Source organism: Eucyclogobius newberryi, unplaced genomic scaffold (genome assembly GCF_026437365.1).
Source record: "Eucyclogobius newberryi isolate DKJ021-1_F unplaced genomic scaffold, fEucNew1.0.hap1 SCAF_10, whole genome shotgun sequence".
In the NCBI taxonomy this organism is placed as follows: Eukaryota; Metazoa; Chordata; class Actinopteri; order Gobiiformes; family Gobiidae; genus Eucyclogobius; species Eucyclogobius newberryi.
The window spans coordinates 4,579,445-4,592,259 of NW_027315724.1; the positions used below are offsets into that span (position 1 = coordinate 4,579,445).

Here is a 12,815-nt window from a genome sequence, read left to right on the forward strand (position 1 = left end):
TGACCCCATGTGTGGGCCTGAACATGTCTTTCTGCTTTACACTATGGGGTCAGGTTTTCAGATCCTCCTGCTCCACTGTCCTCCTGCTCCACTGTCCTGCTCCACTGTCCTGCTGCTCCACTGTCCTGCTGCTCTACTGTCCTCCTGCTCTACTGTCCTCCTGCTCTACTGTCCTCCTGCTCCACTGTCCTGCTCCACTGTCCTCCTGCTCCACTGTCCTGCTCCACTGTCCTCCTGCTCCACTGTCCTCCTGCTCTACTGTCCTGCTCCACTGTCCTGGTCCACTGTGCTCCTGCTCTACTGTCCTGCTCTACTGTCCTCCTGCTCCACTGTCCTGCTCCACTGTCCTCCTGCTCTACTGTCCTCCTGCTCCACTGTCCTGCTCCACTGTCCTCCTGCTCCACTGTCCTCCTGCTCTACTGTCCTGCTGCTCTACTGTCCTCCTGCTTCACTGTCCTGCTCTACTGTCCTCCTGCTCTACTGTCCTCCTGCTCTACTGTCCTCCTGCTCTACTGTCCTGCTCTACTGTCCTGCTCTACTGTCCTGCTGCTCCACTGTCCTCCTGCTCCACTGTCTTGCTCTACTGTCCTCCTGCTCTACTGTCCTCCTGCTCTACTGTCCTCCTGCTCCACTGTCCTGCTCTACTGTCCTCCTGCTCTACTGTCCTCCTGCTCCACTGTCCTGCTCCACTGTCCTCCTGCTCCACTGTCCTCCTGCTCTACTGTCCTGCTCCTCCACTGTCCTGCTCCACTGTCCTCCTGCTCTACTGTCCTCCTGCTCTACTGTCCTCCTGCTCTACTGTCCTGCTCTACTGTCCTGCTCTACTGTCCTGCTCTACTGTCCTCCTGCTCCACTGTCCTGCTCCACTGTCCTCCTGCTCTACTGTCCTCCTGCTCCACTGTCCTGCTCTACTGTCCTCCTGCTCCACTGTCCTCCTGCTCCACTGTCTTGCTCTACTGTCTTCCTGCTCTACTGTCCTGCTGCTCTACTGTCCTCCTGCTCCACTGTCCTGCTCCACTGTCCTCCTGCTCTACTGTCCTCCTGCTCCACTGTCCTGCTCCACTGTCCTCCTGCTCCACTGTCCCCCTGCTCCACTGTTCTCCTGCTCCACTGTCCTCCTGCTCCACTGTCCTCCTGCTCTACTGCCCTGCTGCTCCACTGTCCTGCTCCACTGTCCTCCTGCTCTACTGTCCTCCTGCTCCACTGTCCTCCTGCTCCACTGTCTTGCTCTACTGTCTTCCTGCTCTACTGTCCTCCTGCTCTACTGTCCTCCTGCTCCACTGTCCTGCTCTACTGTCCTCCTGCTCTACTGTCCTCCTGCTCCACTGTCCTGCTCTACTGTCCTCCTGCTCTACTGTCCTCCTGCTCCACTGTCCTGCTCCACTGTCCTCCTGCTCCACTGTTCTCCTGCTCCACTGTCTTGATCTACTGTCCTCCTGCTCTACTGTCCTCCTGCTCTACTGTCCTCCTGCTCTACTGTCCTGCTCCACTGTCCTCCTGCTCTACTGTCCTCCTGCTCTACTGTCCTCCTGCTCCACTGCCCTCCTGCTCCACTGCCCTCCTGCTCTACTGTCCTCCTGCTCTACTGTCCTGCTCCACTGTCCTCCTGCTCTACTGTCCTCCTGCTCTACTGTCCTGCTCCACTGTCCTCCTGCTCCACTGTCCTGCTCTACTGTCCTGCTCTACTGTCCTGCTCTACTGTCCTGCTCCACTGTCCTGCTCCACTGTCCTGCTCCACTGTCCTCCTTCTCTACTGTCCTCCTGCTCTACTGTCCTCCTGCTCTACTGTCTTGCTGCTCCACTGTCTTGCTGCTCCACTGTCCTCCTGCTCCACTGTCTTGCTCTACTGTCCTCCTGCTCTACTGTCCTCCTGCTCCACTGTCCTGCTCTACTGTCCTTCTCCACTGTCCTGCTCTACTGTCCTCCTGCTCTACTGTCCTGCTCCACTGTCCTGCTCCACTGTCCTCCTGCTCCACTGTCCTGCTCCACTGTCCTGCTCTACTGTCCTCCTGCTCTACTGTCCTCCTGCTCTACTGTCCTCCTGCTCTACTGTCCTGCTCTACTTTCCTCCTGCTCCACTGTCCTGCTCCACTGTCCTCCTGCTCCACTGTCCTCCTGCTCTACTGTCCTGCTCTACTGTCCTGCTCTACTGTCCTGCTCCTCCACTGTCCTGCTCCACTGTCCTCCTGCTCTACTGTCCTCCTGCTCTACTGTCCTACTGCTCTACTGTCCTGCTCTACTGTCCTGCTCTACTGTCCTGCTGCTCCACTGTCCTCCTGCTCCACTGTCTTGCTCTACTGTCCTCCTGCTCTACTGTCCTCCTGCTCTACTGTCCTCCTGCTCCACTGTCCTGCTCCTCCACTGTCCTGCTCCACTGTCCTCCTGCTCTACTGTCCTCCTGCTCTACTGTCCTCCTGCTCTACTGTCCTGCTCCACTGTCCTCCTGCTCTACTGTCCTCCTGCTCTACTGTCCTGCTCCACTGTCCTCCTGCTCCACTGTCCTGTTCTACTGTCCTGCTCTACTTTCCTCCCGCTCTACTGTCCTCCTGCTCTACTGTCCTCCTGCTCTACTGTCCTCCTGCTCTACTGTCCTCCTGCTCTACTGTCCTGCTCCACTGTCCTCCTGCTCTACTGTCCTCCTGCTCTACTGTCCTGCTCCACTGTCCTCCTGCTCCACTGTCCTGTTCTACTGTCCTGCTCTACTGTCCTCCTGCTCTACTGTCCTCCTGCTCCACTGTCCTGCTCCACTGTCCTCCTGCTCCACTGTTCTCCTGCTCCACTGTCCTCCTGCTCCACTGTCTTCCTGCTCTGCTGTCCTGCTGCTCTACTGTCCTCCTGCTCCACTGTCCTGCTCCACTGTCCTCCTGCTCTACTGTTCTCCTGCTCCACTGTCCTGCTCCACTGTCCTCCTGCTCCACTGTCCTCCTGCTCCACTGTTCTCCTGCTCCACTGTCCTCTGCTCCACTGTCCTCCTGCTCTACTGCCCTGCTGCTCCACTGTCCTGCTCCACTGTCCTCCTGCTCTACTGTCCTCCTGCTCCACTGTCCTCCTGCTCCACTGTCTTGCTCTACTGTCTTCCTGCTCTACTGTCCTCCTGCTCTACTGTCCTCCTGCTCCACTGTCCTGCTCTACTGTCCTCCTGCTCTACTGTCCTCCTGCTCTACTGTCCTCCTGCTCTACTGTCCTCCTGCTCCACTGTCCTGCTCCACTGTCCTCCTGCTCCACTGTCCTCCTGCTCCACTGTCTTGATCTACTGTCCTCCTGCTCTATTGTCCTCCTGCTCTATTGTCCTCCTGCTCTACTGTCCTCCTGCTCTACTGTCCTCCTGCTCTACTGTCCTCCTGCTCTACTGTCCTGCTCCACTGTCCTCCTGCTCTACTGTCCTCCTGCTCTACTGTCCTCTTGCTCCACTGCCCTCCTGCTCTACTGTCCTCCTGCTCTACTGTCCTCCTGCTCTACTGTCTTGCTGCTCCACTGTCTTGCTGCTCCACTGTCTTGCTGCTCCACTGTCCTGCTCTACTGTCCTCCTGCTCTACTGTCCTGCTCCACTGTCCTGCTCCACTGTCCTCCTGCTCCACTGTCCTGCTCCACTGTCCTGCTCCACTGTCCTCCTGCTCTTTTGTCCTCCTGCTCCACTGTCCTCCTGCGCTACTGTCCTCCTGCTCTACTGTCCTGCTCCACTGTCCTCCTGCTCTACTGTCCTCCTGCTCTACTGTCCTGCTCCACTGTCCTCCTGCTCCACTGTCCTGTTCTACTGTCCTGCTCTACTTTCCTCCTGCTCCACTGTCCTCCTGCTCCACTGTCCTCCTGCTCCACTGTCCTCCTGCTCTACTGTCCTGCTGCTCTACTGTCCTCCTGCTCTACTGTCCTGCTCCACTGTCCTCCTGCTCTACTGTCCTCCTGCTCTACTGTCCTGCTCCACTGTCCTCCTGCTCTACTGTCCTCCTGCTCTACTGTCCTGCTCCACTGTCCTCCTGCTCCACTGTCCTGTTCTACTGTCCTGCTCTACTTTCCTCCCGCTCTACTGTCCTCCTGCTCTACTGTCCTCCTGCTCTACTGTCCTCCTGCTCTACTGTCCTCCTGCTCTACTGTCCTGCTCCACTGTCCTCCTGCTCTACTGTCCTCCTGCTCTACTGTCCTGCTCCACTGTCCTCCTGCTCCACTGTCCTGTTCTACTGTCCTGCTCTACTGTCCTCCTGCTCTACTGTCCTCCTGCTCCACTGTCCTGCTCCACTGTCCTCCTGCTCCACTGTTCTCCTGCTCCACTGTCCTCCTGCTCCACTGTCTTCCTGCTCTACTGTCCTGCTGCTCTACTGTCCTCCTGCTCCACTGTCCTGCTCCACTGTCCTCCTGCTCTACTGTTCTCCTGCTCCACTGTCCTGCTCCACTGTCCTCCTGCTCCACTGTCCTCCTGCTCCACTGTTCTCCTGCTCCACTGTCCTCTGCTCCACTGTCCTCCTGCTCTACTGCCCTGCTGCTCCACTGTCCTGCTCCACTGTCCTCCTGCTCTACTGTCCTCCTGCTCCACTGTCCTCCTGCTCCACTGTCTTGCTCTACTGTCTTCCTGCTCTACTGTCCTCCTGCTCTACTGTCCTCCTGCTCCACTGTCCTGCTCTACTGTCCTCCTGCTCCACTGTCCTGCTCTACTGTCCTCCTGCTCTACTGTCCTCCTGCTCTACTGTCCTCCTGCTCCACTGTCCTGCTCCACTGTCCTCCTGCTCCACTGTCCTCCTGCTCCACTGTCTTGATCTACTGTCCTCCTGCTCTATTGTCCTCCTGCTCTATTGTCCTCCTGCTCTACTGTCCTCCTGCTCTACTGTCCTCCTGCTCTACTGTCCTCCTGCTCTACTGTCCTGCTCCACTGTCCTCCTGCTCTACTGTCCTCCTGCTCCACTGCCCTCCTGCTCTACTGTCCTCCTGCTCTACTGTCCTCTTGCTCCACTGCCCTCCTGCTCTACTGTCCTCCTGCTCTACTGTCCTCCTGCTCTACTGTCCTCCTGCTCTACTGTCCTGCTCCACTGTCCTCCTGCTCCACTGTCCTGCTCTACTGTCCTGCTCTACTGTCCTGCTCCACTGTCCTGCTCCACTGTCCTGCTCCACTGTTCTGCTCCACTGTCCTCCTTCTCTACTGTCCTCCTGCTCTACTGTCCTCCTGCTCTACTGTCCTGCTCCACTGTCCTGTTCCACTGTCCTCCTGCTCCACTGTCCTGCTCCACTGTCCTGCTCCACTGTCCTGCTCCACTGTCCTCCTGCTCTTTTGTCCTCCTGCTCCACTGTCCTCCTGCGCTACTGTCCTCCTGCTCTACTGTCCTGCTCCACTGTCCTCCTGCTCTACTGTCCTCCTGCTCTACTGTCCTGCTCCACTGTCCTCCTGCTCCACTGTCCTGTTCTACTGTCCTGCTCTACTTTCCTCCTGCTCCACTGTCCTCCTGCTCCACTGTCCTCCTGCTCCACTGTCCTCCTGCTCTACTGTCCTGCTGCTCTACTGTCCTCCTGCTCCACTGTCCTGCTCCACTGTCCTCCTGCTCTACTGTCCTCCTGATCCACTGTCCTGCTCCACTGTCCTCCTGCTCCACTGTTCTCCTGCTCCACTGTCCTCCTGCTCTACTGCCCTGCTGCTCCACGGTCCTGCTCCACTGTCCTCCTGTTCCACTGTCCTCCTGCTCCACTGTCCTCCTGCTCCACTGTCTTGCTCTACTGTCCTCCTGCTCCACTGTCCTGCTCTACTGTCCTCCTGCTCTACTGTCCTCCTGCTCCACTGTCCTCCTGCTCCACTGTCCTCCTGCTCTACTGTCCTCCTGCTCTACTGTCCTCCTCCACTGTCCTCCTGCTCTACTGTCCTCCTGCTCTACTGTCCTGCTCCACTGTCCTCCTGCTCCACTGTCCTGCTCTACTTTCCTCCTGCTCTACTGTCCTCCTGCTCTACTGTCTTCCTGCTCTACTGTCCTGCTCTACTGTCCTGCTCCACTGTCCTGCTGCTCCACTGTCCTCCTTCTCTACTGTCCTCCTGCTCTACTGTCCTGCTCCACTTTCCTCCTGCTCCACTGTCCTGTTCTACTGTCCTGCTCTACTTTCCTCCTGCTCTACTGTCCTCCTGCTCCACTGTCCTGCTCCACTTTCCTCCTGCTCCACTGTCCTCCTGCTCTACTGTCCTCCTGCTCTACTGTCCTCCTGCTCCACTGTCCTGCTCCACTGTCCTCCTGCTCCACTGTTCTCCTGCTCCACTGTCCTCCTGCTCCACTGTCTTCCTGCTCTGCTGTCCTGCTGCTCTACTGTCCTCCTGCTCCACTGTCCTGCTCCACTGTCCTCCTGCTCCACTGTCCTCCTGCTCCACTGTCCTCCTGCTCTACTGCCCTGCTGCTCCACTGTTCTCCTGCTCCACTGTCCTCCTGCTCCACTGTCCTCCTGCTCTACTGCCCTGCTGCTCCACTGTCCTGCTCCACTGTCCTCCTGCTCTACTGTCCTCCTGCTCCACTGTCCTCCTGCTCCACTGTCTTGCTCTACTGTCTTCCTGCTCTACTGTCCTCCTGCTCTACTGTCCTCCTGCTCCACTGTCCTGCTCTACTGTCCTCCTGCTCTACTGTCCTCCTGCTCCACTGTCCTGCTCCACTGTCCTCCTGCTCCACTGTCCTCCTGCTCCACTGTCTTGATCTACTGTCCTCCTGCTCTATTGTCCTCCTGCTCTACTGTCCTGCTGCTCCACTGTCCTCCTGCTCTACTGTCCTCCTGCTCTACTGTCCTCCTGCTCTACTGTCCTGCTCCACTGTCCTCCTGCTCTACTGTCCTCCTGCTCCACTGCCCTCCTGCTCTACTGTCCTCCTGCTCTACTGTCCTGCTCCACTGTCCTCCTGCTCTACTGTCCTCCTGCTCTACTGTCCTCCTGCTCTACTGTCCTGCTCCACTGTCCTCCTGCTCCACTGTCCTGCTCTACTGTCCTCCTGCTCTACTGTCCTCCTGCTCTACTGTCCTGCTCTACTGTCCTGCTCCACTGTCCTGCTCCACTGTCCTGCTCCACTGTCCTCCTTCTCTACTGTCCTCCTGCTCTACTGTCTTGCTGCTCTACTGTCCTCCTGCTCCACTGTCCTGCTCTACTGTCCTGCTCTACTGTCCTTCTCCACTGTCCTGCTCTACCGTCCTCCTGCTCTACTGTCCTGCTCCACTGTCCTGCTCCACTGTCCTCCTGCTCCACTGTCCTGCTCCACTGTCCTGCTCCACTGTCCTCCTGCTCTTTTGTCCTCCTGCTCCACTGTCCTCCTGCGCTACTGTCCTCCTGCTCTACTGTCCTGCTCCACTGTCCTCCTGCTCTACTGTCCTCCTGCTCCACTGTCCTCCTGCTCTACTGTCCTCCTGCTCCACTGTCCTCCTGCTCCACTGTCTTGCTCTACTGTCCTCCTGCTCTACTGTCCTCCTGCTCCACTGTCCTGCTCTACTGTCCTCCTGCTCTACTGTCCTCCTGCTCCACTGTCCTGCTCTACTGTCCTCCTGCTCTACTGTCCTCCTGCTCCACTGTCCTGCTCCACTGTCCTCCTGCTCCACTGTCCTCCTGCTCCACTGTCTTGATCTACTGTCCTCCTGCTCTATTGTCCTCCTGCTCTACTGTCCTGCTGCTCCACTGTCCTCCTGCTCTACTGTCCTCCTGCGCTACTGTCCTCCTGCTCTACTGTCCTGCTCCACTGTCCTCCTGCTCTACTGTCCTCCTGCTCCACTGCCCTCCTGCTCTACTGTCCTCCTGCTCTACTGTCCTGCTCCACTGTCCTCCTGCTCTACTGTCCTCCTGCTCTACTGTCCTGCTCCACTGTCCTCCTGCTCCACTGTCCTGCTCTACTGTCCTGCTCTACTGTCCTGCTCTACTGTCCTGCTCCACTGTCCTGCTCCACTGTCCTGCTCCACTGTCCTGCTCCACTGTCCTCCTTCTCTACTGTCCTCCTGCTCTACTGTCCTCCTGCTCTACTGTCTTGCTGCTCCACTGTCTTGCTGCTCCACTGTCCTCCTGCTCCACTGTCTTGCTCTACTGTCCTCCTGCTCTACTGTCCTCCTGCTCCACTGTCCTGCTCTACTGTCCTTCTCCACTGTCCTGCTCTACTGTCCTCCTGCTCTACTGTCCTGCTCCACTGTCCTGCTCCACTGTCCTCCTGCTCCACTGTCCTGCTCCACTGTCCTGCTCCACTGTCCTCCTGCTCTTTTGTCCTCCTGCTCCACTGTCCTCCTGCGCTACTGTCCTCCTGCTCTACTGTCCTGCTCCACTGTCCTCCTGCTCTACTGTCCTCCTGCTCTACTGTCCTGCTCCACTGTCCTCCTGCTCCACTGTCCTGTTCTACTGTTCTGCTCTACTTTCCTCCTGCTCCACTGTCCTCCTGCTCTACTGTCCTGCTGCTCTACTGTCCTCCTGCTCCACTGTCCTGCTCCACTGTCCTCCTGCTCTTCTGTCCTCCTGCTCCACTGTCCTGCTCCACTGTCCTCCTGCTCCACTGTCTTGCTCTACTGTCCTCCTGCTCTACTGTCCTGCTGCTCCACTGTCCTGCTCCACTGTCCTCCTGCTCTACTGTCCTCCTGCTCTACTGTCCTGCTCCACTGTCCTCCTGCGCTACTGTCCTCCTGCTCCACTGTCCTCCTGCTCCACTGTCCTCCTGCTCTACTGTCCTCCTGCTCTACTGTCCTCCTCCACTGTCCTCCTGCTCTACTGTCCTGCTCCACTGTCCTCCTGCTCTACTGTCCTCCTGCTCCACTGCCCTCCTGCTCTACTGTCCTCCTGCTCTACTGTCCTGCTCCACTGTCCTCCTGCTCTACTGTCCTCCTGCTCTACTATCCTGCTCCATTGTCCTCCTGCTCTACTGTCCTGCTCTACTGTCCTGCTCTACTGTCCTGCTCCACTGTCCTGCTCCACTGTCCTGCTCCACTGTCCTGCTCCACTGTCCTCCTTCTCTACTGTCCTCCTGCTCTACTGTCCTCCTGCTCTACTGTCTTGCTGCTCCACTGTCTTGCTGCTCCACTGTCCTCCTGCTCCACTGTCTTGCTCTACTGTCCTCCTGCTCTACTGTCCTCCTGCTCCACTGTCCTGCTCTACTGTCCTTCTCCACTGTCCTGCTCTACTGTCCTCCTGCTCTACTGTCCTGCTCCACTGTCCTGCTCCACTGTCCTCCTGCTCCACTGTCCTGCTCCACTGTCCTGCTCCACTGTCCTCCTGCTCTTTTGTCCTCCTGCTCCACTGTCCTCCTGCGCTACTGTCCTCCTGCTCTACTGTCCTGCTCCACTGTCCTCCTGCTCTACTGTCCTCCTGCTCTACTGTCCTGCTCCACTGTCCTCCTGCTCCACTGTCCTGTTCTACTGTTCTGCTCTACTTTCCTCCTGCTCCACTGTCCTCCTGCTCTACTGTCCTGCTGCTCTACTGTCCTCCTGCTCCACTGTCCTGCTCCACTGTCCTCCTGCTCTTCTGTCCTCCTGCTCCACTGTCCTGCTCCACTGTCCTCCTGCTCCACTGTCCTCCTGCTCCACTGTCTTGCTCTACTGTCCTCCTGCTCTACTGTCCTCCTGCTCTACTGTCCTGCTGCTCCACTGTCCTGCTCCACTGTCCTCCTGCTCTACTGTCCTCCTGCTCTACTGTCCTGCTCCACTGTCCTCCTGCGCTACTGTCCTCCTGCTCCACTGTCCTCCTGCTCTACTGTCCTCCTGCTCTACTGTCCTCCTCCACTGTCCTCCTGCTCTACTGTCCTCCTGCTCTACTGTCCTGCTCCACTGTCCTCCTGCTCCACTGTCCTGCTCTACTTTCCTCCTGCTCTACTGTCCTCCTGCTCTACTGTCTTCCTGCTCTACTGTCCTGCTTTACTGTCCTGCTCCACTGTCCTGCTGCTCCACTGTCCTCCTTCTCTACTGTCCTCCTGCTCCACTGTCCTGCTCCACTTTCCTCCTGCTTCACTGTCCTCCTGCTCTACTGTCCTCCTGCTCTACTGTCCTCCTGCTCTACTGTCCTCCTGCTCTACTGTCCTCCTGCTCTACTGTCCTGCTCCACTGTCCTCCTGCTCTACTGTCCTCCTGCTCTACTGTCCTGCTCCACTGTCCTCCTGCTCCACTGTTCTGTTCTACTGTCCTGCTCTACTTTCCTCCTGCTCTACTGTCCTCCTGCTCCACTGTCCTGCTCCACTTTCCTCCTGCTCCACTGTCCTCCTGCTCTACTGTCCTCCTGCTCTACTGTCCTCCTGCTCCACTGTCCTGCTCCACTGTCCTCCTGCTCCACTGTTCTCCTGCTCCACTGTCCTCCTGCTCCACTGTCTTCCTGCTCTGCTGTCCTGCTGCTCTACTGTCCTCCTGCTCCACTGTCCTGCTCCACTGTCCTCCTGCTCCACTGTCCTCCTGCTCCACTGTTCTCCTGCTCCACTGTCCTCCTGCTCCACTGTCCTCCTGCTCTACTGCCCTGCTGCTCCACTGTCCTGCTCCACTGTCCTCCTGCTCTATTGTCCTCCTGCTCCACTGTCTTGCTCTACTGTCTTCCTGCTCTACTGTCCTCCTGCTCTACTGTCCTCCTGCTCCACTGTCCTGCTCTACTGTCCTCCTGCTCTACTGTCCTCCTGCTCCACTGTCCTGCTCTACTGTCCTCCTGCTCTACTGTCCTCCTGCTCCACTGTCCTGCTCCACTGTCCTCCTGCTCCACTGTCCTCCTGCTCCACTGTCTTGATCTACTGTCCTCCTGCTCTATTGTCCTCCTGCTCTACTGTCCTGCTGCTCCACTGTCCTCCTGCTCTACTGTCCTCCTGCTCTACTGTCCTCCTGCTCTACTGTCCTGCTCCACTGTCCTCCTGCTCTACTGTCCTCCTGCTCCACTGCCCTCCTGCTCTACTGTCCTCCTGCTCTACTGTCCTGCTCCACTGTCCTCCTGCTCTACTGTCCTCCTGCTCTACTGTCCTCCTGCTCTACTGTCCTGCTCCACTGTCCTCCTGCTCCACTGTCCTGCTCTACTGTCCTGCTCTACTGTCCTGCTCTACTGTCCTGCTCCACTGTCCTGCTCCACTGTCCTCCTTCTCCACTGTCCTCCTTCTCTACTGTCCTCCTGCTCTACTGTCCTCCTGCTCTACTGTCTTGCTGCTCCACTGTCTTGCTGCTCCACTGTCCTCCTGCTCCACTGTCTTGCTCTACTGTCCTCCTGCTCTACTGTCCTCCTGCTCCACTGTCCTGCTCTACTGTCCTTCTCCACTGTCCTGCTCTACTGTCCTCCTGCTCTACTGTCCTGCTCCACTGTCCTCCTGCTCCACTGTCCTGCTCCACTGTCCTCCTGCTCTTTTGTCCTCCTGCTCCACTGTCCTCCTGCGCTACTGTCCTCCTGCTCTACTGTCCTGCTCCACTGTCCTCCTGCTCTACTGTCCTCCTGCTCTACTGTCCTCCTGCTCTACTGTCCTGCTCCACTGTCCTCCTGCTCCACTGTCCTGTTCTACTGTCCTGCTCCACTGTCCTCCTGCTCTACTGTCCTCCTGCTCCACTGTCCTCCTGCTCTACTGTCCTCCTGCTCTACTGTCCTCCTGCTCCACTGTTCTCCTGCTCCACTGTCCTCCTGCTCCACTGTCCTCCTGCTCTACTGTCCTGCTGCTCTACTGTCCTCCTGCTCCACTGTCCTGCTCTACTGTCCTTCTCCACTGTCCTGCTCTACTGTCCTCCTGCTCTACTGTCCTGCTCCACTGTCCTGCTCCACTGTCCTCCTGCTCCACTGTCCTGCTCCACTGTCCTCCTGCTCTTTTGTCCTCCTGCTCCACTGTCCTCCTGCGCTACTGTCCTCCTGCTCTACTGTCCTGCTCCACTGTCCTCCTGCTCTACTGTCCTCCTGCTCTACTGTCCTGCTCCACTGTCCTCCTGCTCCACTGTCCTGTTCTACTGTCCTGCTCTACTTTCCTCCTGCTCTACTGTCCTCCTGCTCTACTGTCCTCCTGCTCCACTGTCCTGCTCCACTGTCCTCCTGCTCCACTGTCCTCCTGCTCCACTGTCCTCCTGCTCTACTGTCCTGCTGCTCTACTGTCCTCCTGCTCCACTGTCCTGCTCCACTGTCCTCCTGCTCTACTGTCCTCCTGCTCCACTGTCCTGCTCCACTGTCCTCCTGCTCCACTGTTCTCCTGCTCCACTGTCCTCCTGCTCCACTGTCCTCCTGCTCTACTGCCCTGCTGCTCCACGGTCCTGCTCCACTGTCCTCCTGTTCCACTGTCCTCCTGCTCCACTGTCCTCCTGCTCCACTGTCTTGCTCTACTGTCCTCCTGCTCCACTGTCCTGCTCTACTGTCCTCCTGCTCTACTGTCCTCCTGCTCCACTGTCCTGCTCTACTGTCCTCCTGCTCTACTGTCCTCCTGCTCCACTGTCCTGCTCCACTGTCCTCCTGCTCCACTGTCCTCCTGCTCCACTGTCTTGCTCTACTGTCCTCCTGCTCTACTGTCCTCCTGCTCTACTGTCCTGCTGCTCCACTGTCCTGCTCCACTGTCCTCCTGCTCTACTGTCCTCCTGCTCTACTGTCCTGCTCCACTGTCCTCCTGCGCTACTGTCCTCCTGCTCCACTGTCCTCCTGCTCTACTGTCCTCCTGCTCTACTGTCCTCCTCCACTGTCCTCCTGCTCTAATGTCCTCCTGCTCTACTGTCCTGCTCCACTGTCCTCCTGCTCCACTGTCCTGCTCTACTTTCCTCCTGCTCTACTGTCCTCCTGCTCTACTGTCTTCCTGCTCTACTGTCCTGCTCCACTATCCTGCTCCACTGTCCTGCTCTACTGTCCTGCTCCACTGTCCTGCTGCTCCACTGTCCTCCTTCTCTACTGTCCTCCTGCTCCACTGTCCTGCTCCACTGTCCTCCTG

General features: G+C 57.9%; 1 protein-coding gene across 1 annotated transcript in view; it reads left to right on the forward strand.

Annotated features, from left to right (window-relative positions):
• The window catches only part of LOC140373522 (uncharacterized), a 40,299-nt gene that overhangs the window by 3,527 nt on the left and 23,957 nt on the right, over positions 1-12,815 (forward strand). The window lies entirely within an intron of this gene.